Below are 27,493 nucleotides of genomic sequence, written 5' to 3'. Positions count from 1 at the left end.
TTGATTCAAATTTGAAATTCTGGGCTGTGCAAATAATATTGAAAATGTACTATAATTATTATTAATGTAATACTTGAATTCAAGCTCTTATGTCTTATCTTATATTTTCCTTTGTTTCATTTATTCATATCATTTATGTTTAGTGTTTCCTGTTTTATTTTGTTACTCATCTCGTTTCAGATCACTTCACTTCCTGCCTTTGTGTGTTTTCCCGCCAGTTTTGATTGTCTGCCCTGCCTTGATTAGTCTCACCTGTCCATTATCAGTCCTGCAGTCACCTCACCTCCTGCTCAGCTGTTTTCACTTCCCCAATCAGTCTAATACATATACCAGACCAGTTTCCCAGTGTTCTGTTTTGCCAATTGTTCCTAGTGTCAAGTTTTACCAGTGAGTTGTTTTTGCTGTTTGTTTTTCCTTTCATGTTCCGGTTTTTGGATTTTTCCTGTTACCTGCCTGCTGGACCTACTGCTTCATTAAGGACTCGGTAAGCCTTTTTGTTACTAAATCACTGAAATCATTCTGCTGCCTCCTCTACTGTTTGTATTTGCATCCCTGTGTCCTAGATAATTATTTTCCCATACAATTAAACTGTATTCTCAATCATGTTTTTAAGGGAAATGCATAGCATTTAGCATTAAAAAAATATGCTCAAATCATAACATGGCAAACTGCAGCCCAACAGGCAACAACAGCTGTCAGTGTGTCAGTGTGCTGACTTGACTATGACTTGCCCCAAACTGCATGTGATCATCATCGTTAAAGAAATTAGTGGCGTTAAAATGAATTTGTGTTAACTTTGACAGCCTTAATGGGAACATCATTTTAAGAGACAGGGCTGGCATTTAGGTCCAGTTTCTGTTTACTATATTTGTCTACCAACCGTGACAGCTCTCCATTAAGAAATCTTTGGGCTATTTCACTTTCACGTTTTTTTTGTTGCTATGTGTTGTGTATAGTTTTGGAGCAATACTCACATATTCCCTTGCATTATGTTATACTTATAATGCAAATCTCTGAGTGCCTTGATTTTTACAGGTTTGTGGTATTTGATCTACCTTTTAGAATAAATGGTTTTCAAAATAATTAAAAAGAAATTCCCTGCTACAAGAAAAACATATCAAACCATGAACACGAAACCACGGTATAAAAATATCTGTATACTGTGTTTTAGCAGTAACAGTGTTTTCCAGGTTTTCCCCAAACAATGCATCACTCTCATTCATTTGAATGGGGCCCGTCAGCCGGCACAGCAGGGTTGGCAATGCAGAGGGCTATGGCAAAACATTGTAGGGTCATCCAGTGAAACTAGCTGCCCCAACTTTTGCTACGATTTGATGTCATCTGGAAAGGCCAATCAAATACATGCAAGTGCACATTCCTAGTTTCAACATTTTTATTGACACGTGTATAATGTAAAATAAAAAAAGGGCACCACAAATGATATTGAAAAATGTACAGAAAAAAACCAAAGGAATTTAAGGATGACAAAGAAAGAAAAAAAACAAAAAAAACACAATGAACCAATAGAACATTAACCCCACCCGTGCCTGTCAAACTTGAAAATAATAACAATGTAAGACTGGGATTTTAAAATAAATAAATAGATAAATGAAATTATATAAATCTAAATTAAATAAATAATATATGAATATCTTAAAATATAAAAAAAATAAAATACAAATATGAATACATTTAATTAAATAATATACTTTACATACTTGCAAGTGCACATTCCTGGTAGATTATGTGAATATGTTAAAGCTGTATTTCTATTGTTTACCTGTTGCCATTGTGAAAACCTTGCAGAGTTGTAAAAAACATTGTGTAGTGTTTTGGCATCTGATCAGCCTTTACACTCCTTAATCTATCACAACCCAGCTACTGCAGCCTCTTTTGGTTTGTGTCTAACAACAATCAACTGAAGTACACCCATAATACACTAAGCAAGACTGACACTCCTTCATGTTTAATTTTCAGCTGAAAGGTCACTGTGATGTGGGTGAAGCGTGTTTGCGTCATGTGAACGTGCTGAACATGTCAAAGTGTAATATGACGGCAATGCTCACACACCATACATAAAAAAACAAAAAAAAAACATGCATATAGTTCAGGAGATCTGGTGAGTAAACAGGTGTAGAATGTATTACAGAATGTATTAATACAGTGGGCACGTGCACAGACCTACTCACACACATGCACCCTTGGGCCTTACTCTGTAATGATTTCCGTGGTCAATAAAAGGGATTTGACTTGAAAGATTACGGCGTCCAAAAGTGCGTGCGTGCGTGCGTGCGTGCGTGCGTGCGTGTGTGTGTGTCAATATGGCTGGCTACTTGTCTCAAGATGTCTGCATGTGCCTACAGACAAAATGGCGAGCACTGTAAAACTACAAAGATGACTGGATCAATGATGGCCGCCAACATGTCACCACACATGGCCTCTTTGTTCTTTGGAGCACATGTGCTCAGGAAGGACAGAGAGGGGGGGTGATGTGGGGATGGAGATTATCTGAATGTTTATGTTTAACACTAATTCACAGTTTATGTATGTGATCTTAATGTGTGTCAGATAATGCAGTGGGTTAGAAAAGATGGTTAGTTTGCATGCAAAGAACTTGTCTATGTGAAGCATAAACTAAACACATCAACAGTCTTGCTCAGCCGTGCGTAATTACTAATGCTAAAATAAGCCAAGTACGTTACCAATCCATGAACAAAAAGGTTGGTAATTCCATGTGCTGAGGTTGTGGTTCCAAGTCAAAGATGTTGTCTTTAATGTGCTCAAATCAAGTTGTGCAGATTGGTGGAAACTGTTCGCTCCAATACTTTCTTCCCAGCCGCTTGATAGCTTTGTGCTAACTTCCTTGCGGTTGTTGCTTGAAGTTAGTTGGTAAAAAGGCAGGCTCTCGTGTCATCTGCCTTAGAAGTCCTATGTCTGTTTCCTAACAGACCATAGATCAGAGCAGAGCTGCTTCTACAGCTTCTGGTCTGTAGAGAAGAGCAGCAGTTCGCCTCCCGCAGGTCAGCAGGGGGGAGGAGAAGGTGAAGAAAGAGGAGGAACAAAGAGATTACTCTGGTTTTGTCCTGGGTGAATTTCACAAGTACGTGTGAATGCTACAGTAGCCAATGGCTACTGAGCTGAGTCCATGGGTCAAGCATCATATTACTGAGTTCATGTGGTCACTTGCCACCAGTCACATTGGTGGGTCCCAACAAACCTAAGAATTGCAAGTTAATGCGTTAAAGAAATTAGTGGCGTTAAAATGAATTTGCGTTAACACGTTATTATAACGTTAACAGCCCTGGTTTTAGTGTTATAATCCTGTAGGAATACAGAGTAGGTGCACATGTACTGTTGTGTGGATGACAACAAAGCAGATTGTGCACTTTATGGCAGAGGAACAATATCTATGTAATCCAGGTTATTTAACATGCAACAAAGAATAAACAACCAAACCAGTGACCCCAACACTACACATCCCTCCATCAATAAAGATCACAGCATCACAGTTCCATAGTGCAAAACATGTTAGTAAAAAGGCAGTGAAAAAGTTAGTAGTACAAAGTACAAAAAAATATTGCAGATATCAAAATACAAAGAGATGAAGAAAACTGTTATTTGAAGAAGGAAGTTATAAATATGCTGCTTTATGCAAATGTATGTATATATTTATTATTGTAAATCAATTAACAACACAAAACAATGACAGATATTGTCCAGAAACCCTCACAGGTACTGCATTTAGCATAAAACAATATGCTCAAATCATAACATGGCAAACTGCAGTCCAACAGGCAACAACAGCTGTCAGTGTGCTGACTTGACTATGACTTGCCCCTAAAATACACGCTACAACCTAAGAATATCCAGTTAATGCGTTAAAGAAATTAGTGGCGTTAAAATGAATTTGCGTTAACGCGTTATTATCACGTTAACTTTGTTTTGGTTTGAATCCCTAGTTTCATTGTTATAATCCCATAGGTGTTCATGTACTGTTGTGTGGACGACAACAAAGCAGATTGTGCACTATATGGCAGAGGAACAATATCTATGTAATCCAGGTTATTTAACATGCAACAAAGAATAAACAACTAAACAAATGACCCCAACACTACACATCCCTCCGTCATCAAAGAATTCAAGAAATCTATTTCTCACAGATCCAGTTCTTTAGATTATCAGATCTGCTTTGTGTACATTGTCCTTGTTGATTGCAGCATGTTGCAGCGCGCTGGTCGCTGTGATAGCTTCTCGATGCCCAGAACCTGTAAAACAAATAAAATGTTAAACAGAGCTGATTATTTTCAGTTTGAAGAAAACTGTTCAAATATGTATATTATCTGTAATTAATACAATAGTCTTAATTAAGCTTTGTAAATTGTAACGAAAGAATGAAACCTTCTTCAGTACTCCCATATCTCTGTTTTCAGTCATTTAAGGGATTTACACTTAAAGGAATCATCCCCAGAAAACAAGGTGTTATGTGCTTTTTTTCTGTTATCTAACACCAAGATGACGTCCATTAATTGTTTTCTGGTGGTGCCTCCTCTTACTAGTACTGTAGTGTCTCTTTTCATGAGCCCAGCAGCCTGTCCCATAGACTTTACATTTTGATTAAGTCACACATTATTTATCATCATCAGACAGTAGCTTTTAAAGTTTTACAAATATTAAATATTATAGTTTATGACTTTAATATACATTTAAAATAGTTATTTTGAGACTTTTTGTTGCAGCACTTCATTGGCCACGTGGTTGCAAGCACATGTTGATCTGGAGCCTGGAGTATTACAGTATAGTGAATACAGTAGTATGGTAATATAGTGCTGGTTCATCAACCAACTTCAAACATCAAGGTTCTTTCATCTGATTCAATTTCTGAAGTCCATTAAAACAACAGACATCGATAAAATACAATAAAAAAGGTTATTTCGTTTTTATTCTACTTTTTCATAGTTATTTTAATGATGTTTGAAGCAAAACAACTTTAAATCGTCTCACGTTTCTGTCGGCGGTGATCTGTCCACCCATTCCCATCTTGCTTGCATCCAATTTTCCTTTATTTCCCGTAGACCAATCCAGGACTCTCCATTTAGCTGAATGACAAACTCCTAGTAGTTGACAAGAGACAATAATCAGCCAGAACAAAAGGAAGGGGATCCACTTGTTCACCACACACTGAAGATTGGACACAGCAGCATGATAATAAAAACATATTTCTAATGGAATTTAAATCAGCAGAGAAAAGGATAATGCAGAAGAGACTGCATGATTAGTGTTCATGTAAGGGATAATGTACAGCGAACCAATCGTTGTTGTGAAATAAACCCCGACAGGGCTACTTACTGAAGAAATCAATGATTTGACACAAAACTGTCCTCCAGAGTCTGACATCAGAACTGCGTCCATAGCAACGGTCTGTTATACATAGCAACGGTCTGCTATAAAAAAATAACAGACCGTAGAACGCCGTGATTGACCTATCAGAATTGAATATTCAACAAAGCCGTGTAATAAAAGAAAGTAAACATCTAATTTTATCAGAATACATTTTAAAAAGAGAAGTAAAGATAAATGTTTACAGGTTTTTCCAAACATTTAAAATGGTCTTGTTCATTGAATTTTCATTCAATTCGTCAATTTTCATCAAAAGAATAAAAACAGTCCTTCAGCTTTTCTCTCAAATAAGAATATTTAGAAATATCTAATCGTATCTAATCTGTCTCTGTTAGCATTCAGTAAATATAATTTTGTTCTCCTCATGCTAACCTTTACTCTTCCCTATTAATCAACCACAAACCAAGACGGACTTTAAAAGAACCCTGTGTCATGGCTCATGTACAAAAGCAGCAGGGAAGTGGTGGTATACCCAGATTAGATATTTTTACTAGGACTAGGACTGTTTTTATTCTTTTGATGAAAATTGAAGACTTGAATAAACGTTAAATGAACAAGACAATTTCAAATGTTTGGAAAAACTCTCAAAACATATTTGAGTTTATTTCTCTTTTAAAATAGACTCTGATAAATTGAAATGTTAACTTCCGTGTGAACACTAAACATGCAGTTCCTTCTGCATTATCATTGCCATCCATCCATCTGCAACCGCTTATCCCGCTTATCATTGCTAATTATAAATTGCTTGAGAAGTGGTGGATCCACTTCCCTGTTGGCATACAGTACACAGAGTCAAAGCAGGTTGAAGTACAGGCACTTTACTAGAATCAGTAGTCAATGAGCCGGCTTACAAGTCGGGACCTGAAGGCAGAACAAACGGGCTAATAAATCTGACAGGGTCAAGACAGGAAATGGGTCCAAAGTAAAAGATCACTGGCAGTTACATTTAAGATCAGTCACTCAGTAATAAACACACTCACCTGTTCCTCTTTGTTGTTTATGACCACCAGATCTGCTCCTCTCTGCTGACAGTACTCTCTGCTGCTACCCCAATTTTCCCTCTCATTAGATTTAAAGTAACAACTGCATCCAAATCTCTTCCATCCTTCCGGACAACTCTTCACTAAATGTCAAACATGTTTTAAAGATAGATGTCATGTCATTCAGTGTCAAATTGATAAGTAGTTTCACTGTTTAGTTAAAGATCTCCACATACCAAAACATTTCAACGGCATGAAACAATTATACTCAAAAGTAAAGACAGAGTCAATTTATATAATTTCAATTGGTTTAATACTGTGCCCGGCTGCATTAAACCACTTAGACTAAGGTTGCCCTTAAATTTTCATCTAAGGATGCCTTAAAAAAAAATAGTTGCATAAAATCACCATTAGGATTTCCTTAGGATGTCGTAAGGGAAAACTCTTTGATCTCTAAGTATTTGCACTTAGCTACTTAAGTATGCCCTTATGCGTTGCTTGAAGGACCTTATTAACCATTTTCTTACCCGTCTCTTAAAAGGGAAATAATTTGTGAAATATAATTCAAGATAACATCACATAGCATTAAAGTTGTATTGCAGTTAAACTGCAGAACAGAGCGTCAATAGTTTTCAATAATACCTTCTCATACTGTGCATATATCAACAAGTAGGCTTCAGTTTTAGTTCATCATTTTTGTGTATAAAGTTGCTGCAGTGAACACGATTATGCTTAAGTTGTAGTTTTGTTGCCTAAACCTAAAGAAGTTGTAGTTTTATTGCCTAAAGCTGAAGAAGTTGTAGTTTTATTGCCTAAACCTAAAGAAGTTGTAGTTTTATTGCCTAAAGCTGAAGAAGTTGTAGTTTTATTGCCTAAACCTAAAGAAGTTGTAGTTTTGTTGCCTAAACCTAAAGAAGTTGTGGTTGTATTGCCTAAACCTAAAGAAGTTGTAGTTTTATTGCCTATAGCTGAAGAAGTTGTAGTTTTGTTGCCTAAACCTAAAGAAGTTGTGGTTTTATTGCCTAAACCTAAAGAAGTTGTAGTTTTGTTGCCTAAACCTAAAGAAGTTGTAGTTTTATTGCCTAAACCTAAAGAAGTTGTAATTTTATTCTCTAAACCTAAAGAAGTTGTAGTTTTATTGCCTAAGCCTAAAGAAGTTGTAGTTCTGTTGCCTAAACCTAAAGAAGTTGTAGTTTTGTGGCCTAAACCTAAAGAAGTTGTAGTTTTGTGGCCTAAACCTAAAGAAGTTGTAGTTTTATTGGCTAAACCTAAAGAAGTTGTAGTTTTATTGCCTAAACCTAAAGAAGTTGTAGTTTTGTGGCCTAAACCTAAAGAAGTTGTAGTTTTATTGCCTAAACCTAAAGAAGTCATAGTTCTGTTGCCTAAACCTAAAGGAGTTGTAGTTTTATTGCCTAAACCTAAAGAAGTTGTAGTTTTGTGGCCTAAACCTAAAGAAGTTGTAGTTCTGTTGCCTAAATGCAGTGTGAGGTTAGATCCTGTGTATTATGGTATTTTGAAACCTTTCTTACCTGAAATTTTCTCCTGGAGCTTGTCTTTTTCCAAAGTGACAGAAATATCTGGTGAGAACAACAAAGTAAGAAACAGACCAACACCAGCAAATAATTGTGCTTTAAACTGAAGACAGAATTAAGTTACATCCTGTGCATAATGAAATATCGCTATTAAATTGGGATTCAGTTATTTGGTGTACCTGTCCTTTAACTTCCTGTGTATGTTGACTCTTTGGTACTCATGAAACCCATTTTCATTCACATATCTTGAGGTCAGAGGTCAAGGGGACCCCTCTGAAAATGGCCATGACAGTGTTGAGTTTGGAACATTATTTAACCTCCTTCACTACAAGCTAGTATGACATGGTTGGTACCAATGGATTCTTTAGGTTTTCTAGTTTCATATGATACCAGTATCTTCACTCTAGCCTGCTACAACATCCAAAAGATTGATTGCGTTAATACGTTAAAGAAATTAGTGGCGTTAAAACAAAGTTAACACGTTCTTATCGTGTTAACGTTGAAAGCCCTAGTTAGAACATGTTGCTTTTAAATTTCACTTTAACTTTTACAACGTAGTAGCCCTAGTAGGCCCCTACTGACCCACATCTATGATGCTTATAGCGAGCAATAACGCCTATTCAATAGTCAACAATTAACAGTTGAATCGGGGGCCTTTGAAGCGTGAAGATGAGACCATTTCAGTACACTATTGGTTCTGTACTTTGTGCTCAGTAGTTGTTGGGTGTTGTATTTTATCTTACACTGTACGGATAAGAAGATGATTCCTATTATCAGAAAGCACAGCACTCCTAGACAGAGAGCAGCAGTCCTGAAAGGCCTCGTTTGGACGGCTGGAGGATGTTTCTCAGTGAGCGGTCCTGAAGTGACAAAACACACAGAGAGCGAGTCCATTAAAGGCAACCAACATGGATGTCATAGTTTCTAACATTTCCCTCTGTTAGGATAACATTTAACTGTGGTTGGGTGACATCTGTCAGACACATTTCAACACTTCTGTGAACCAATTATTATTTCAAGGTAAAACAAATATGAACTCATCTCAAATATTGAGTTATAACGGACCTTTTAAATGAACTGACGTACAACTTTGCATCCTCCCCCTCTTCAGTGTCTCTCTCCTTTCTCTCTGAATTGATATTGATGTTAGAGACCTTCTCATGCTGCACTTCCGTTCTTCATGTGTTGTGGTTTTCACCTCTGTGGAAAAGCTCTCTTGACCAGAGTTGGCGCTTCCTCAGTTCTCAGAAATGATGCTTGTGGGCGCCTGGTTAGCTCGGTTGGTAGAGCGGGCGCCCATATATGGCAAAGGCTCAGTCGAATCCGGCCTGTGGACCTTTCCGCATGTCATCTCTCACGCTCTCCCCCCTTTCCAAGACTCTATCCACTGTCCTGTCAATAAAATGCTTAAAAAATGCCCCCAAAAAAAAGCTTTAAAAAAAAGAAAAAAGAAATGATGCTTGTTAAATGTTCTCATAGCGCGCGCTGTCATTGCCTACAGCAGTCTGTCATCAGGCGCACTAAGCTCGATAAATGATGTGTGTGTGCGGTTGTGTCAATGATTATTTACATCACTGGCAATGTTGTGGGTATGAGTCATGTTGTTTGTGTACTGTATGTGTCCATGCACACGCTTTAATGATTTGCTAATGACTGTTTTTTTTTATGGCGTGCTGCGTGAGCTGGCATACATGTTTGTACAAGTATGTTCTTGAATTAGTGTGCTGTACAGTACATGTCATAGTGTTTGCATGTATTTATTTGTGTGTTCTTGACGTTTGTGTGTATGTATTTGTGATTAATGAGGATAAAAGTACTGTTCGGTTTTGTGTGTATGCGCATGTGTGTGCGTATGCGAGTGATGAAGAATAGACCCGCTGGTGACTGATATGGATCAAGGCTAAGACCTCATTTATTTCCACCTCCGCCTCTGACATTTGGCCTGAACTCCCATCATGAACACACATATAAAATCATGCGCACATATTGACAAAAGCACCTAAATCCATGTGTTGACAGATATCTATATGCATATGCATTTTCGTTCATAAAACACACAAGCATATATGCTCACAATCTCTATCTGTCAATACATCTATTATGTGGAAGGAGGCGGGAAAGCTGCAGTAAGTCAATTCCTCTGAAAAGCACATTAGTCACTTAGTGTGTGTGTGTTGCGTGTACGGTCAGCCGTGGCCCCATACATCACGCCAGTCATGGAAAGTTATAAACCAGCCTCACACCCTGTATACGGGCCTTAGCGCGCATCAATCTCAATCGCAAACCCTGACCCCTTACCATAAAACCGACGACCTTTTCTAGTGAGCCAATCGAAAACTAGCATCAGCAGAGTGATGAGTGACGGCGTCCAATCAGAGCGAAAGCATAAAATCAGGGTCAGTGAAAAACGGCGCTGCATCGGGCGAGCATGGATCATGAAAGTGTGTGTGTGTGTGTGTGTGTGTGTCTGTGAATGCTTGCGTGTGTGTGTGTGTATGTTTGTGTGTGTGTGTGTGTGTGTGTGTGTGTGTGTGTGTGTGTGTGTGTGTGTGTGTGTGTGTGTGTGTGTGTGTGTGTGTGTGTGTGTGTGTGTGTGTGTGTGTGTGTGTGTGTGTGTGTGTGTGTGTGTATCTCCTGCAGGCATGGTTTATCCAATCACTTGCCATCAGTGTTTCTGTCAGTCTGCCAAGAAAAGCCCTCAACGGTGCCATTGTCTTTATAGCTGGCCAAAGACAGGCTAACACACACATGTGCACAGACACACACACACCACTCAAATCCAACTCCCCCTTTCTTTTTTTTCTTAGAGAACAGCGAGAGGAACATTTGCTGCAAATTCCCGAACAAACACAAACATGTCAACACACATTCATATATCCACTCCAGACCTAAATATAGAGCTTTTGCTGATATGATTCTTGAAACACGCGCTTACAGATCACACATTTACAACACACTTTCAAATCTCGGAAATTTCCATCATCTGAGAAAAGCGCTTGAGAATATTCATGTGTATTGTTGTGAACACTCGCCCTACATGCCTGAAGGGCTTTTTGTATATTGAAAAACATTAGCCCTGACTGTAAAAAACAGGGCTATTATAATTCTATAATAGGAATAGCGACCCTTTAATAGCAAGGTCTATTATTAAACCATCAATAATTGTCTTTAAATGAAGTTATATGAGCCTGTAAGGTACCACTAAAAGCAGACCCAAAATAGATTTTAAATTGCCCTCATTTTAATCAATTCGGTGCCAAGATTTTCATCTATAATGTCTTATTTCTGTGTGAGTAACCCACAGTGGTTCTGGCGCTTCATGCCATAGTCAGCCTGGCGCTCCCTCCTGGACCATCACTGCCCACGAAAAAAAAAGAAAAATCCTCTCTTTTTTGTTCTCCGTTTTCCCCCTGCATCTCTCTCTCTCTCTCTCCTCTCTGTAACACTCCCCTAGAGGCATGTTGTGTTGTACGTGTGCGGGAAGCATTTAGGAACGAAAGTGAGAAGGTGATTATGTGTGGCTTGATACTGAGGGGCAGCACTGCAGGCGAGGTACATGTGGAATATCACACTCGCATGCAAGTGAACAGATGTGTTGATGATGATGTCGTTGTTTGACTACCCAGCTCCAGGGTACATATACACCTTCCTGGAATAATCAGTCTACATATGCTGCAGCAGACTTCATTAATAAGTTGCTGTTACGAGCTCTGAGTTTTGAGCTCCAGGTTCTTAAATAGGCTCAGTCCTTTTTATTCACTTATTTCCATTTTTTCCATGTTAGTTCTGAGTTTTGGGGTTTTATATTTATATATATTTATTTCTAATAAGTCTGGTCTAACAGGAAGGGCTTGTGACTACTGTTTCCTTCTGTTATTTTCACAAATGTTGACATATATTTACATATGAGTGTTTAGGGATATTGCTGAACAGTATCTACTGTACTAACTTGGGATGTGAGCTCGTATTTAAAGGAACAGTGTAACATTTAGGGGGATCTATTGGTAGAAATGGAATAGGCCTATACTATTATGTTTTGTTTAATGTATACGAATTGTTGTGTTTTCATTACCTTAGAATGAGCCATATCATTTACGGAGTCCACCATGTTTCTACATTAGCCCAGAATGGACAAACCGAACACTGGCTCTAGATGACGTTTTCACGTCGGCCACCGTAGTTCTCCGACACGTTTGCACACGAGAAAAGTTTCAGTTGGTTCCAATTTGCAACCTCACCGCTAGTCACCGCCAGATCCGACAAACTGCACCTTTAACTACCAGCTCCATCGTATTTGATTGTCGAAGCTGTTCCATTGCAGACGAAGGCTCCTCCAAATGGGGAAACAAAAATTCGGATTTTTTTATTTGGAAGAAATAACAGGTGTAGGATTGCACAGCAAATGCTTGTTTGATGTGACATGGATTAATTTATAGAATCACCAAATATCACTGGACCACAACATTGTCAGGTTTGTGTTCAGATAGCCCTCAGTCACTTGTAAATATAAAGCACATGAATTCTACAGTGCAACTATAGTTCTATCTGGATTTGGAGTAGTTGCCAGTGGTCTTTTATTTGTAATGAACCTTGAGTATCATGATACTTGTCCTTGTTTATGAATGGTAGCTCCACTTTGTTGTCAGGAGTAGTTTTGATATCTGTGAGTCTAGACCAGGCACCGTGAACATTGACTTTAAGGTCTTCCAAGAGTGGTCCATTGTGAAGCGCTCAACACGAGAGCCAAAAAACATTCATGTATTTGATATCCCTGAATGCATCACAAACCATATTGTTTGCTCTGCTATTGACATTTTTCTTTAGCTTTTTTTCTTTTCAAGCTTCTTAACGTTCCACAAGGCCACCAGACTGTAGCATGTTAATATCCTTCTTCTTATTTGTAAAGCCAGAAGCCGTGTAATCATACCGTCCTTTCATGCCCATAAATACTCCAAAAGGCCACTGGTCCGCAATACGCTCATTTCCTTCTCTGTCTTTGAGCCAGTTGTTATAGCTCGACAACCTCTCTCACTCATATTTAACAGCCCAGGAATAAAAATTATACTACCCATATTCCTAAAGGCTTAAAGATGCCGCGCTCAAAGTGGCACACTATAAATCAGCTAGGGGAGAGAAGAGAGTGAAAAGAGCGGGACAGAATAGACCACAACACAGTAGTAGTTTGGGTTTTCTGCCTCTACCCCCAAAAGAACATAAGCGAATGGGATTTTGTAAACAATTATATTTAAAATAATCAACAACATCTGGTATTTTCACAAAAAAATATCTAGAATACTTAAAACAACCTCACTGTCAACCGTTTTTATTTTACTCTCTATTAGAGAAATTGTCCCTTGTTGTCATTGTGTTCTGTCATTTGCCTCTAAATGAGAAAATATGTTGCAATTTGGGTGAACTGACCCTTTAAAGCCACCTCATTAATTAGCGCTTTATTAAAGGGAGCTGCTCTGTAAAGGTCAACCAGTTAAGCCCGTTAAATATTACGACGGTGACACATTCTCATTGTTTGGCCTCTGTACTCCGGCAACACTGGATTTGAAAGGAAACAATGACTTTGACAGTAATGTACCGAGTTCATCCATATTATTCACATCCAGATGGGCGAACATATTGTTTGTCGAGAGTCAATGATCGCGCGCACACTGGAAGTTATTCTCTGTTGATGCTGCTCTCCTGCGCTCCCCTCCCTCCTTGTTTTCTCTGTTTAGAGTGATTTATCTACTCTTTGTTTTCCCTCCGTCTCCTCTCTCTCTTTCTCTCTCTCTCTCCCCTTCCTACATTAATTACACTGATTCTCTTCTCCTTCTATCTCTGAGACTGGATCATTATTTACCATCCCAATCCCTCTACCCTCCTCTTCCTGTCTTTATCACACAGGGCCGTTCCCTTGTATGCATGTTGCACTACCGTCTGTCTCTCTTTTCCACTATCTCTTATTCACAATTTCCGTTGCTGTTAACCCCCTCTTTTCACCTCAGGTATCCTCGTTGCAACATTCATTCTTTCTTCATTCCTGTCTTCCTTCCTCCTCCTTCAAACTCAAACTTTTTACCCCTAATTCCCCTCTCTATCCCACCCTGTCTCTCTCTCTCTGTTGTCTTGTTCTTTCACAGTGAGTGGAAGTGTATTCTATCAGAAGAGAGAGCAGATTGATGAATTTGTGTCAGAGATGATGGTTGTGCGACGGCATGGTTTGTACACAAACACTGTAGCGCATGCATAACAAGTGAGAACTGATGAGAAATGATGAGGATGAGATGACAGAGGGGAGATAAAAGAAGAGAAAGAGGTGAAAAGAAAAAGAGAGGAAGGGTGATTGACAAGGAGAGAGACTAAAAAGGGGAGGATGAGATGGGTAAAGGATGTAAGAATGATTGAGAAGAGTAATAAAGAATGGATTGATGGCATGAATGATTGATGGATGGATGAAGGAAGGAAGGAAGAGGGGTAAGGGCCGTGGTCGCCGTGGTCGCCAGTGGAGGGACAGTAAGAACACAGCATTGGTTAATTTATCCCTCTACTTTTTCTTCTTCTTCTTACCCAGTCGGCTACCTGTTATCACTGGATTGTTGCTGACGAATGTGACTCCTCTGCTGCTGCATTGATTATAAGTCTCTCTGAATAAGAACATTAGCTAAAAGCCTGTGTCTGTAAATTATGAGGCGAGAAATAGGAAGACGGCAGCATCTCGTAAACGGAGGAGCGGGGCATCATTTGAATAAAACGCTCAAAATGGACATGGACAGATGGATGGATGGATGGATGGATGGATGGATGTAGGTGAGGCGAATGGAGAGCAAGAGGAGGAAGTTGAGTGTTAATATGCATTAGAAGCATTTGGCATGATCAGTCATTGGCTCAAGCTGAAAATGATTACCGTTGTAATTCAAGTCTCTAACTACACCTCTGTGCACATCTGTCTGTGAAGTAGCTGATTCCTATTATTGTGCATGCTGAATTACCACATTTTAATCAGAGAGAGGAAGCCAATTACCAGAGATAGCAATGATATGATTGAATGCATTTGTATTATATTCAATTTATATATGCTCTGTGCACACAATCTGCAGTGGTTAGGGGAATTATGAACACTTTTGAAAAACGTGATTTAGTATTTTATGTTTTATGTATTGCAGTGTAGTGTGTAATTAGTCCATGCTATATAGTAGTTCATAAAGCCCAATGTGGATAACCAGTGAAATTGACAAATGCTCTTACAAGTCACACAATTGAAATAGAAATGTACACTTAATAAGTTTCCGAAGAGACAAGATAAGCATCAGATGTCAAAGTCATCAGTGTATTAGTTATTATTATTATTATTGCATCTCAAACCATCCCTTTCTCCCACAAAATTATGTTCCCATACAACTAAACTGCATTCTCAATTCCATTTCGAGGGAAACTTATTTTCTCCCTGATTACGGTCGCAGTTTTAATCGGTTTTAAACACGTGGTTAACGTTGTAAATCAAAACAAAACAAAACAAAGTAATGCAACAACACTATTTAGTTAAGTTTAGGCAACAAAACTACTTGATTAGGTTTAGTAAAAAGAAAAATCATGTTTTGGCTTAAAACTACAACAACATTGAAACAAAACAAAACAAACAAAAAAAAAACACAATGAAACTACTTAGTTAGGTTTAGGTAACAAAACTACTGGGTTAGGTTTGTTAAAAAAACATCATAGTTTGGCTTAAAATGACTCATGTGTCACACGGGACACGAACAGGGAGAATGTGTTAGTTTGACCCAGCCACCACACCTTCCGCCCGCCCGTAGTGGACTTTCTTGCTTGTTATTCTCGTTATTATACCACGTAACTTTCAATAACGTTATTATTCCAGGTGACTTTCATTCATGGTCACTCAATATACTACGTCACCTGCACGTCCGCAGACTTACAAACGTATTCATGATTTGTCAAAGACAAAACGTAATCCGCAAAAAAATACGGAAACGTAATTGGGAATGCAGTTTAGTTTTATAGGAACATAATTATTCATGTCTGTGAAGCCTCTTGTCATCATGACTACTTTTGGGTCATGCACTTGCTACTAGTGGCTGTGGCTAATATTTTTTTGCGGCTACATTAACACAAGAGGAAAGCTTTATTAACATAGCTTCTATGAAGCAGAACAGGGTTATAGCTACACTATAAACTGAAATATGTCAATGTCACAAATTGATGTGTCGAAATTCAGCAGAGTTGACATCTTGAAGTCGAGGTTTTGGTCCGAAATGTTGCCGTTTCAAACTCTGGTGTGACTTTAGCGTAGGAACCATGTGTTTTGATTTGTGTTTAAGTGTTCTATGCCTCCGAGCACTAGGTGTTGTATTGTACGGGCCAAGGCTGGCAACAGGAAAATTAAGTTTGTGCCAGTAATCACAGGTGTTGCTGATTGGAAAGAGGCAAACAGCTTTTGGCTGTGCTCGCACAACATCGGATGGCTGTATTTGCTTTAACTTTGTGATGAAAACATGGACACTGGTGAGAAAATAAACGCATTATGACAAAGTATATTGGTAAAGACTGAATACTGTTTTTCCGAGTACAAGTCTAAACAATTCAGATTAATAAGCAGCCAGTAAAGTATAGTCACTGCACTTTAGTATGGACACCATGTTCACGTTGGTATGCATCTATGTGTCTGACTGTGTGACTGTTTGTGTACATATGTGCATACTGTATGTCAGTGTTTATGTTAAAGATTGCATTTTGCCTTTAAGTGTAAGTCTGTCATTCACATGTGTATATGACTGAGGCCATGCACAAGTGTGTGTGTTTGTGTGTGTTAATGGAGTCTTTTAAGTAGCCTATATAAATGGTTGTGATGATGAAGTGTGTGGATCTTCAGAGTCAGTGCTACTCAGAATAATGCCTGAGGATGCATTTAGACATCCTCAGTGCCACAGCAATCTATCAATGTAATGGACTGTTTAAATGTGAGCGTGAGTCTGCGTGTGTGTAGTGGAGGTGTGTGTCTTGGAGTGAGTGTTTGAGTGTGTGTGAGTGTCAGTCTGTGGCTGCAGAATTATGTCTGGTTGTAATTTTACAGATTTTAAGAACATGTCCTCCTAAAATGATGCAGTCATCAATCCTGAAACATCAAACAGTTGTTATAAAGATTTAGGGGTCAAATTTGACAAAAATGAATTCAATAACTCATTTAGTTAACCCTCTTAATCTCCCATTATTGATATTGTGAAATATTTATTGTGAAATCAGTTTAATATGAAGACAACCAATAAGTTATTGGACCATTCGTTGCCTCTAATGTTGTAAAACAGAGCAGACAGAAGTGTGTTCCGCTGATAGGATACTTGTTTTACTAGCATACTGGAGCATCTACCCTCCAGTGCAGACATTCACCAACTCCACAGATGTTGCTTACAAGGATTGGGATGTCACAGGATGTGTTACTGGAAATTAGAGCGTAAGTAAAGACATCAAATATAATGATCAAACACTTGTTAGGGGCATGATGTCAACTTTAATTGGGAAAGATGAGTCTTGGGTATCTCCTCTCCATATCTGTTCTTCGTATTCCAACTTAACACGTAGTGTCTTTATGGAACAATAATACAATCTGAATTGTTGGGCTATATACAGTAGAACATCTGGGATTTCTGCAAAAACCTCCTGTGGAATGTGTCTGGAGCCCGGTGCTTTGTGCTACCTCTCCTTTTCCTGATAAACAATGCTGTTGGAAAAGCTCTTAATATGGTAAACCTTAGATTTTGTGTCAGTTTTGGAGGCAGTTTTATTGCTCTGGCTGAGAATGGAACAGGGGATCAACCCCAAGTGTATACATATATAGTTCAGGGTAAATCCAGATTCTGACTCTGTGCTCAGTTTATCATGCAGGGAAATTAAACATTGGTTTTACAGTTCTTATCAGCGCGTTGTCATTCCCAGGGCGTCGAATACTGATACTCGCTCGATACCGCCGCGAAAGGGTTCCTTTTTGGTAGGAGACTCACCAGGATTTCCATTAACTATAATGTAAACCCATCCGCGGCAACAGTAAACGCAAAGTGCTGTGGTGACGTATTATAAAGAGTGAAAGAGACACACGGCGGGAGGGAGGTGGAGGTGGATGGGTCCAACAGAAACAAGGCTTTTATCCAGGAGGCCGCTGTTCGTGTCCCATGCGTTACATTTCACTTTCACGTTACAACCAGCTGATCGATCATGTTCTGTGTTCACGTCAAGTCACAATTTCACCGTTAAATTGTAATAATTTTAAGCCCAACCATGTTATTTTTTTCCTAAACATAACTAAGTGGCTCTGTTGCCTAATCCTAAACAAGCGTTTTTGTTTAATTCACAACATTAAGCATGTGGTTAGTGCAACGGAAAAAAGTGATGCAGACAAAGCGTCAGTATTTGACAAAGTGGGATGAGAACGTGTTGTTCTTATCCTTGACAATTACATAGCAAATACTGTATTTGATGTAAATACAGTAAGTGCAGAGGGGCATGGTTGTTAAACATCAGCCTAAAAAACACTTGCCATTTAATTACATGAAGTACTTGTTAATTTGTCATTTCCATTTATTATGCACCTACTTTATTAAATCCTGTCCTTCCCTATTGTTTTGCAATCTTTCAGCATTAACCAAGTTAACTCCCTGTCAGATCCATTGTATTTGGTGAATGATTGATTCATATTCAAATTTTGACAGACACTGGCACACAAAGTTGGGCACACATGCGCTGCTCACTCTCCACAGCAGGCAGTGACATATTGTCCCCTTTGTTTTGTTTTATGTCAATTGCTCTCCAAACCTGACTGCTCTTCATCATGGACAAAGAGAAGTGTGTTATGTTTCCAAAAAGCCACTATTGGCCTCAATTAGATTAGAAGTTTTAGCCATAAATCACATATACGGCCATTTAAAAATACATGCTTTACTTGCTTTTTATATATTTATGGGTTTTTTTATAGTTCCAGGCAGCCATTGGTTTCTATTCTATATTATTCACTATTCATACACTATTAATACACACCATGTGAAACAACTAGCCAACTTGAAACTTGCTTAAGTGGCAGTAGGCAGTATATTTTTGGCATCATTGGAGATCACAACGAGACTTCTGCAACTCCCTCTGTTTTCAGGCTTTAGAAAATCTAGCCCGTGATTGGAGACTTTGACCAATCATCACAGGTCATTTCAGAGAGAGAGAGCGTTCCTATTGGCTGTGCTCCGGTCATGTGACCAGAACTTGGCGTTCCTTCAAGCCATCTCAACCTGATCTCAACATGGATGCCGGGTCACTAACTTTCTCATTTTACAGATGATGAAGATGTTTCTGAAAACATTTGAGGCGTGAAATAGGCATTACAGTAACAAAATATTGATTAATATTTGATCAGCGCTGCCTAGTTTGACCGGTTGGTCGGAGTTCGCGAGTGATTGACAGCCGGCTCTCGTAGAGAGCAGATGGACAGCAGATCCCAGATCAGCTCTTACTGCTTGTTTTCCTCCGGTCTGTGAAATCTTGCAGATGCCGTTAGGAGCACCGGAGGACACATGATTTTTTTCAGGTTACCTGTTTCATGTACTACTGTCAGGATACAGCGAGTGTTTTGTAAATATAACTTTTTTTTTTATCATATTTGCTCCAATCTCGCCTACTTCATCTTTAAGATGTGTAATCCCTCACAGTTACAGTGATATCAGGTTTGCTTCATGTTTGTCAAAGTTACATTATCGCTGCAGGGCAATGCTGTGTAGACTTTCCAAATCAATCTGCACTTAAACAGCATGAGCTGGTTGCTTTTTGCGAGAAGAGACAAAACATTTTAATGAGATTCAATAACTATTATCTGTAACTTTTATACCTCTCCCATCTTAGCATACTCATCTTTATCCTGGTCACTCTCAACATCCCCATTTTCCTCCTCAGTATAGGAGGAGTTCACTCCACTCCCTTTTTACTTTCCTTCACTTTCGTCCCATCTTCTCATCCCCCCCGCCCGCCTCTCTCGACGTGACCTAGTTTCCAGCAGCAGCCGACGCAGACATCTGGGCTTCGGCACACATGCCAGAGAAGGCATGACGCAGGGAAGGAAAGCACACAGAGAGAGAGGTGAATAAGGGGTAAAGGGAAAGATGGAATGAGATGGAGTGATTATGGGAAACAGGATTGGAAGGCAAGCAGAGGGTAAGCAGAGATGAATTTAAGCGAGAGAGAGAGAGCATGTGGTTGGATGCTTTGAGGTTGCAAAAAGTGCATTCGAGGGAGTGAGATAAAAGGAGGAGGAAAGTTGACACACATAAAAGCCAGCCATGCACAGTTTGGAAGCAGACGGGCAGCTGGCGTATCATGGTTATTGGCTATTAGAATTAGCATGGCTTAGCAGGGTCACAGTGGCCAAGCAGGCTAAGTCTCTGTGTGATATGTATATATGCAGATCAACAGCACCCTTGCAACCTAGCCGGTCACATGCACACGTCATCCCTTCATCTCTGCCTTCATCTATCTCCCCTAAACTTGATCTGTCTTTCCACTTCCTGTTTTTATGCCTCCACGCTGACGGCAGCCGTGGCCGGAGGCATTATGTTTTCGGGTTGTACGTCCGTCTGGTCCATTCTCCTGAACGTCTTGCGTGGAAAAATATCAGTGTCTGGAGAGAATTTCTTCAAATTTGGCACAAACGTCCACTTGGGCTCCTTTTGGTGGTCAAAGGTCAAAGGTCACTGTGACCTTATGTCCATCCCATTCTGGTGATATCTCAGGAACGCCTTGAGAGAATTTTGTCAAATTGGGAACAAACGTCCACTTGGATAAACTGATTAGATTTTAGTGGTCAAAGGTCACTGTGACCTCACAAAACACTATTTTGGCCATAACTCAAAAATTCATATTCAAGATTCAAGAGTTTTATTTTTCATTTGCACCTAAGTACATTGGAATTCTGAGCAGTTTACACCGAGCTTTAAGAAAAGAAAAAAGGTAGAAATTACAGTACAAAATAAGTAGCACATTCAACTCAACACAATAAATAAATAAATTATTAAAATATAAAACGCCCTCAGTGTAGTCAATAAATAAACTAAACTAATGCTAATTATGACAATTTAACACAAATGTCTGACAGGATAAAATGATGAAGTCATGACATTTTGGATAGCCATGGATGTAAAACTGCAACATGACTGGTTGGTGGAGGCATACAAACCGCGAGGCAGTAATTCTAGTTTTTTTTTTCCTGTTGGAGAGATACCAGGCTGCTGGGACATGATCTGAACTAAGTAGAATCCAGAGGTGTTTCTCTCTGCCCGAGTGTATGTAAAAAAAAAACAAGTCCTATTTGTCAACCTTATGGTGCCGCCTTATCTGAAACGAGACAGTACGCGACGCTGCGAATGCAAACTTGTACTGTCAGACAGTTTATTATTTGGTTGGAGACAGATTAGCGGTAGTGAAATAGAATCCTGTGATTCTGGCATAATTCAGCTGACAAAAAGACGGATTATCGCTCCTCTCGCCAAAACCCGATTTAGTGTTAAACATTTTCTCCTTGATTTTCTCTCTGCGTCTCTCTTCCTCTCCCTGTTTGCCCTTCTTGTTTCGCGTATCTTTTCTTGTCCTCCATCTTTTTTCTTCATTTTTATCACTTTTTTTATCCGACTCACCCTTGTACTCCCTCTTTTACCTTCTCCTGTTGTATCTCCCTCTCTCCTCTTTGGCTCACCTCAGTGCTCCCATCATTCCCATCCTCTCTTATGTTTTATCCCTTTATCCTCTCCTATTTTATTTTAATATATCCCTCTCTTCCCCTTATTTACCTTTCTTTTATCCCTGGACCTGTTAATCTCCTGTCATTCCTCCATCACACTGGCCTTTCTCCCTCGGGTTCTCTCTACTCTTTGATCATCGCTGACCTTCACAGTAAAAGAGTCCAGGTCTGCTTGATTTCTACTCACTAGTGTTAAACTGGGACACAATAACATAGACGGGTAGTTATTTTATATTACTTTATAATGTATTAAGGGGAGACACCCCAGGCAAAAACATTGTTTTTCATGGCCTGGTCAGTTTTGAGATTTAGATGTTTATTTTACAACTCTTTGTCTATTTACGTCTGTAGATTTCTCTTAAATTCACCAAAAGATAGCATTAGATAATGCCTCATTTGCATATTTAAACATAACTTTTCAGAAAACTTGTAATACAAAGCAATCAACTGGGGAAGTTTCATGATATCTATTATTTAATTTTTTTACCCTATTTGTTACCCTAGTCTTGCAAAATGTATGGAATTTTACAATACGTATATTTAAAGACCGTCCATACATTTTCCAGTTTCATTCCTATCTATATTTTGAAGTTTTTTTTACAGGGGGGGTTGTTCATATATCATTCATAGCCTGATTCATAACATAATATTTTATTCCTGGAAAAAAAATCTATTTTTTTTTTTATATGGCTGCTGAGAGTATTTTCTGATTTATGGAGTGATACAAAGATATATCAAAATCCCCTCTGTAAAAACCTTTGACTCTAATACAGTATGTCAACAAAATGAAACAATACTTTTGAACCTGGCCTTATCCAATGTTCAGATTTCTCTTCTAGAAATGTATGAAAATTAGCAAAAATTTAATATGACAATGCCTCACATCTACATTTATACATACATTTTCAGAAAACATGTAATATAAAAAATAATTGTCTTTCATGGGGATATCTATTAGACATTTTTTTTTATCCTATTCACCTGTAGTGTCTCCCCTTGAATTAAATTGTACAGCATCAATGTTAGAAAGTTTGTACATGTGTTGGAAGGTATGGAGTAGCTGCAGAAAAGGTAAAACTGTGGAGTTGGGGGAAATATAGGGTGGTGCAGATGAACACTTGATGGGGAGTTTTAATTCATGTTTGGTCATATATTTGTGTGTGTGTGTGTGTGTGTGTGTGTGTGTGTGTGTGTGTGTGTGTGTGTGTGTGTGTGTGTGTGTGTGTGTGTGTGTGTGTGTGTGTGTGCATGTGCATGAGTGAGGCAGAGCGTATAATAGGAAGAGATAAATACAGAGGCAGGCAGATTGCCATCTGGTCCTGTTGGAATCGGTTAGACTAAATGCAGACGGTTTCTCTCTAGACCAATATAATCTGGTCATAGTAATGACTTGCTACTAACACCCAAAGAAGCCTGGCAGTAGGAGATATTGAGAAAAAGAAAGCAACAGGATTCAGAAAAAATGGCTTAATATATATCCACTAACCTGCTTCTCACAATATGAACAAACATATGGAGGCAGAGATATAGCCTATTTTTAGATTTATAACAAAGGTGAAACTTAGTACATACGTCTTGAGAACTTGGGGATTATGACAAAACCTGTCTGCATGTTTCATGCCTATATGTTTTATGCATTCACTCTTGTAATTGTGGTATCGCTTACTTTTATGTCATTGTAGCGTCTTTAAAATTATTTTAATAACATTTTTGTTTAAGGAAACATTAGAAAATGTTGGTTAGTTTGTTACTTTCAGTCCTTCAATTCTCAGTTGGAGTTGTGGGTTGGTGGAGGTGTTATGCTCTCCTATATGCAGCTGAGATGAGTGCATAATGTTGGTGAGAGGGGAAAGACAGACTCATGGCATGTGATGAATTTATAACTCCTATACCTGTATGGGGCCAGCTGTCTAGCAGAGCACTAAACAATATGGCAGAATGAAATAAACTGTCTTTAAATATTTATTATCTGCACATAACAAGTTCTATACGACAACATTTTTTTTTTAAATAAATAGAGAAAACTGCTTGAAAACTACTTTCAGCAGCTGACGTTTGTGTGGATTGGATAGAAAGATGCATCTGATCGTCAAAGTCATATCATAGCATGCCATTGAAAATGTCATTAAAAAAAATCAGAGTAAAGTATCCCATAAAAGATGTCATAGTTTTAAGTTCAAAGTTCTTTATTGTCATCTGAACAATTACAATTCAGGCTCCCTCCAGCAAAGCTCATTGAATATATGTGAAAAGAAAACACACAAGTAAAAATGGGAATCTAAGACATAAAATACAAACTAAAATGTATTTGTGGTGGATCATAATTGCAAAATGAATAAACTGTAATGTAAACAGCGATGTAGTAAATGTATATGGATTGGGGTCCCTGATTATCCTGTTGGACTTCTTCCTACAGAGCTGGGTATTAAGGTCCTCCATGGATAGCAGCTCCCTCCTGGCGATGTGCTGAGCTGTTTTCACCACCCTCTGAAGGGCCTTACGGTTAAGGAGGGTGCAACTGCCAGACCAGACGGTGATGTAGACATCAGGATACTCTCGATGGTGCACGTGCAGAAGTTGCAGAGCCTCCTGGAGTCCATGTTAAGCCTGTTCAGACTTTGGAGGAAGAAAAGACATTCTCCTGCTGATGTCAGTTGTTATAGTAGGTCATAAAAAATGTCATAAAATAGTCATAGTATTTTATGCCATAAAAATGTCATGATATAGTATGCAAAAGAATGTCATGAAAAATGTCATAAAAATATAAAAGTATGTAGAAAAAATAAAAACTGGCATACTAGTATGTTGCAAAAATCAAAATAAAATCATGGTATAGTGTTGTATGTCGATACAATAAGAGTAAAAAAAGTCAAAGTATAGTAAGCTGAAAAAGATTCATACTATAACCTGACAAAAAAAAAAAGTCATATTATGTCGAAAAAAATATAAAAAAATGGCATAGTATATTATGTTGAAAAAAAAATAAGTCATAGTATGAAGCTGATTCATACTATAGTCTGTCAAAATAAAAACTGTTTTTTATAGTATATTGAAAAAAAGTCATAGTATAAGCTGTTGAAAAAAAAAAAATCGTGGTATACTATGTCGAAAAAAGTCATTGACTATGTGGAGGTGGGTGTGGCCAGTACTCACCTGTAGGAGGGAGACAGGTGTGTGGGAACACTCATATAAATAGAGCCAGGGAGAGCTGATTAACACAGCTGGTGAGCGTTTGTTAAATCAGTCTATTCCTTTAAATGCAGTAGCTTGCTGAGGGAGATCACACACACTGTGACGTACAGAGAGGAGAGCTGCTGGCCCTGCAGCAGAAAAGGAGGACATTCTGTTCAACAGAAGATATTTTATGTTTGAAAAGAGTTTTTGAGTTTAGTTGTAAAATAAAGACTGTTAACTTGCTGTGTCTATTTGTGCTGGGAGAACCCACGAGTGGTAGCAATCTTGCTACAGTATAGTATGTCGAAAAAATTAAAAAAACATAGTTAAGTATGTCGAATACTAAAAAAAAGTCATTGTATAGTTTGTCGAAAAAAATCAAAGAATATTATGTTAAAACTAAAAAAGTAACAGTATAGTATGTTGAATTAAAAAAAAATAAAAAAGCCATAGTAGTATGTTGAAACAAAGACAGTGTAGTATGTTGAAAATGTTTTAAAAAGCCATATAATTATGTTTAAAAAAACGTCAGTTAAGTATGTTGAAAAAATAGTCATAGTATGTTGAAAAATAAAAGTCATAGTATATTATGTCGAAACATTTAAAAAAAATCATGGTATACTATGTCGCAAAAAAGTTGTAGTATATGTGGAGGTGGGCGTGGCCAGTACTCACCTGTAGGAGGGAGACAGGTGTGTTGGGACACTCAGGTGAATAGAGCCAGGGAGAGCTGATTAACAAAGCTGGTGAATCAGTCTCTCCCTTTAAATGCAGTAGCTCGCTGGAGCTGAGGGAGATCACACACACTGCGACGGACGGAGAGGAGAGCTGCTGGCCCTTCAGCAGAAAAGGAGGACATTCTGTTAAACAGAAGATATTTTATGTTTGAAAAGAGTTTTTGAGTTCAGTTGTAAAATAAAGACTGTTAAACGTTTGGAAGGTTTCCTGCTGTGTCTGTGTGTGCTGGGAGAACCCACGAGTGGTAGCAATCTTGCTACAGTATAGTTTGTTGAAAAAATAAAGTTATAGAATAGTGTGTCGAAATAAGTCATAGTATATTATTTTGAAAACTAAAAAGTCATAGTATAGTATGTCAAAAAAAGATAAAGTCAAAGTATAGTTTTTCCAAAAAAGTCTCAGTATATTATGTTGAAAAAAGATAAAAAGTTATGGTGTAGTTTGTCAAAAAAAAGTCATAGTAAAGTATGCTGAAAAAAAATGTAAAATGGCATAGTATTTCAGGTCATCATTGTAAATGAGAATTGGTTCTCAATTGATTTTACCTGGTTAAATAAAGGTCAAATAAAAGTATAGTATGTCGAAAAAATAAGTTATACTATAGGATGTCAAAAATATAAAAAAGTCAGTATATAAAAAATGGCATATTATAGTATATTGAAAAAACTCATATTTCAGTATGTCGAAAAAATAAAAAAAAATTCATAGTATAGTTTGTCGAATGAAGTCATCGAATGTCGAAAATTAAAAAAAGTTATAGTACAGTATGTTGAATAAAAGTCAGGATGTCGAAAAAATTATAAAAAAAAGCTGTAGTATAGTATGTTGAAAAAAGTTATAGTATAGTTTGTCGAGAATTCATTTATTGTGGACCAAAAGGATTTCAATTGTGGAAAACCTTGTTTGTTAGCTTTTCCGATAATCAGAGAACCGTACTGATGTGATTTTTGAAGAAGATATCTATATCTTTAGGAGGGTTGGTCATCCAATACAGTTCAACTTTGAGGGCCCCTGTCTCCTGAATAGTTGGTCATTCTGGTTAATCAAACCACCTTCTAATACTCTCTCATATACTGTAGGTTAACATGTAGGAAACATTTTTTTCAGATCGGAAGGAGTGAGGTCAGTAAGTGATTGATTTCTGACGGAATGCCCAGTGTGTCCCAGCCAAGTAGTCCCTGCAAACACATCACCGTACGTAATGCCAACGTGGTACTTTACATCACATATTTTGGTAAATCACAACATTACCAACTGGTGATGTTGTGACAGTGTCGCTCTATGGTCGCAAAATAACCAGTCCTCATGGAGACTGTTCTTCAACGTTGCAGTTATAGAATAACGTAAATACAATGTAATCTAATAACGTAACAATTACGTTATAACACAGTTCACATCCTTAATTCATTAGAAACGTTACTGGTAGGTTGTCAGAAAGTCCAAAAGTCATAGTTTAGTATGTCATAAAAAATATCATAAAAGAGTCATACTATAGTATGTCATAAAAATCATTAAAAAAATTGTCAATATAGTATATCATAAAAAATTTAGTGTAGTATGTCTTAAAAAATGTAATGTAAATGTAAAAACATGCTTGGACCCAGCGGGGAGTCAACTTTGCAATACACTGGAGGAAACCCTGCTTTTACTTACAAAAGAAAGGTCGAACAGAGAAAAATAAACAGTAAAAACAATAAATGTGCCGGTGGGAAGAGTTTATAGAAAATCAGGAGTATTTACCTGTAGCTTCGGGCAGCTCCAATGACCTGGTCAGCCTCATGTTTTGCCGATTGTCCTCATGGCCCTAAGCTGAAAAGTCAGCCAGTTGTGTGAAATGAGACAACCATACATTTTAGAAAATGTTAATATAATATAGGTTAAAGACTAAATTGTAATAT

At 38.1% G+C, this 27,493-nt stretch overlaps 2 long non-coding RNA genes across 3 annotated transcripts; one reads left to right on the top strand and one right to left on the bottom strand.

Annotated features, from left to right (window-relative positions):
• Positions 1-299: 299 nt before the first annotated feature.
• Positions 300-25,791, top strand: LOC141780143 (uncharacterized). 2 transcript variants are annotated; one of them, XR_012596565.1, is made up of 3 exons: positions 300-484; positions 24,100-24,345; positions 25,632-25,791. It is a non-coding gene; the product is annotated as an uncharacterized LOC141780143 (long non-coding RNA). The 2 variants fall into 2 exon arrangements; XR_012596566.1 differs by having other exon boundaries at positions 301-484; positions 24,100-24,332.
• Positions 7,906-9,381, bottom strand: LOC141780144 (uncharacterized). The gene is made up of 3 exons (XR_012596568.1): positions 9,064-9,381; positions 8,653-8,769; positions 7,906-7,954 (listed from the first exon to the last, which is right to left on the bottom strand). It is a non-coding gene; the product is annotated as an uncharacterized LOC141780144 (long non-coding RNA).
• Positions 25,792-27,493: the final 1,702 nt, after the last annotated feature.

Source organism: Sebastes fasciatus, chromosome 13 (genome assembly GCF_043250625.1).
Source record: "Sebastes fasciatus isolate fSebFas1 chromosome 13, fSebFas1.pri, whole genome shotgun sequence".
In the NCBI taxonomy this organism is placed as follows: Eukaryota; Metazoa; Chordata; class Actinopteri; order Perciformes; family Sebastidae; genus Sebastes; species Sebastes fasciatus.
Note: the sequence above shows the minus strand (reverse complement) of the source record. Positions and strands in the feature narration are given on the sequence as shown.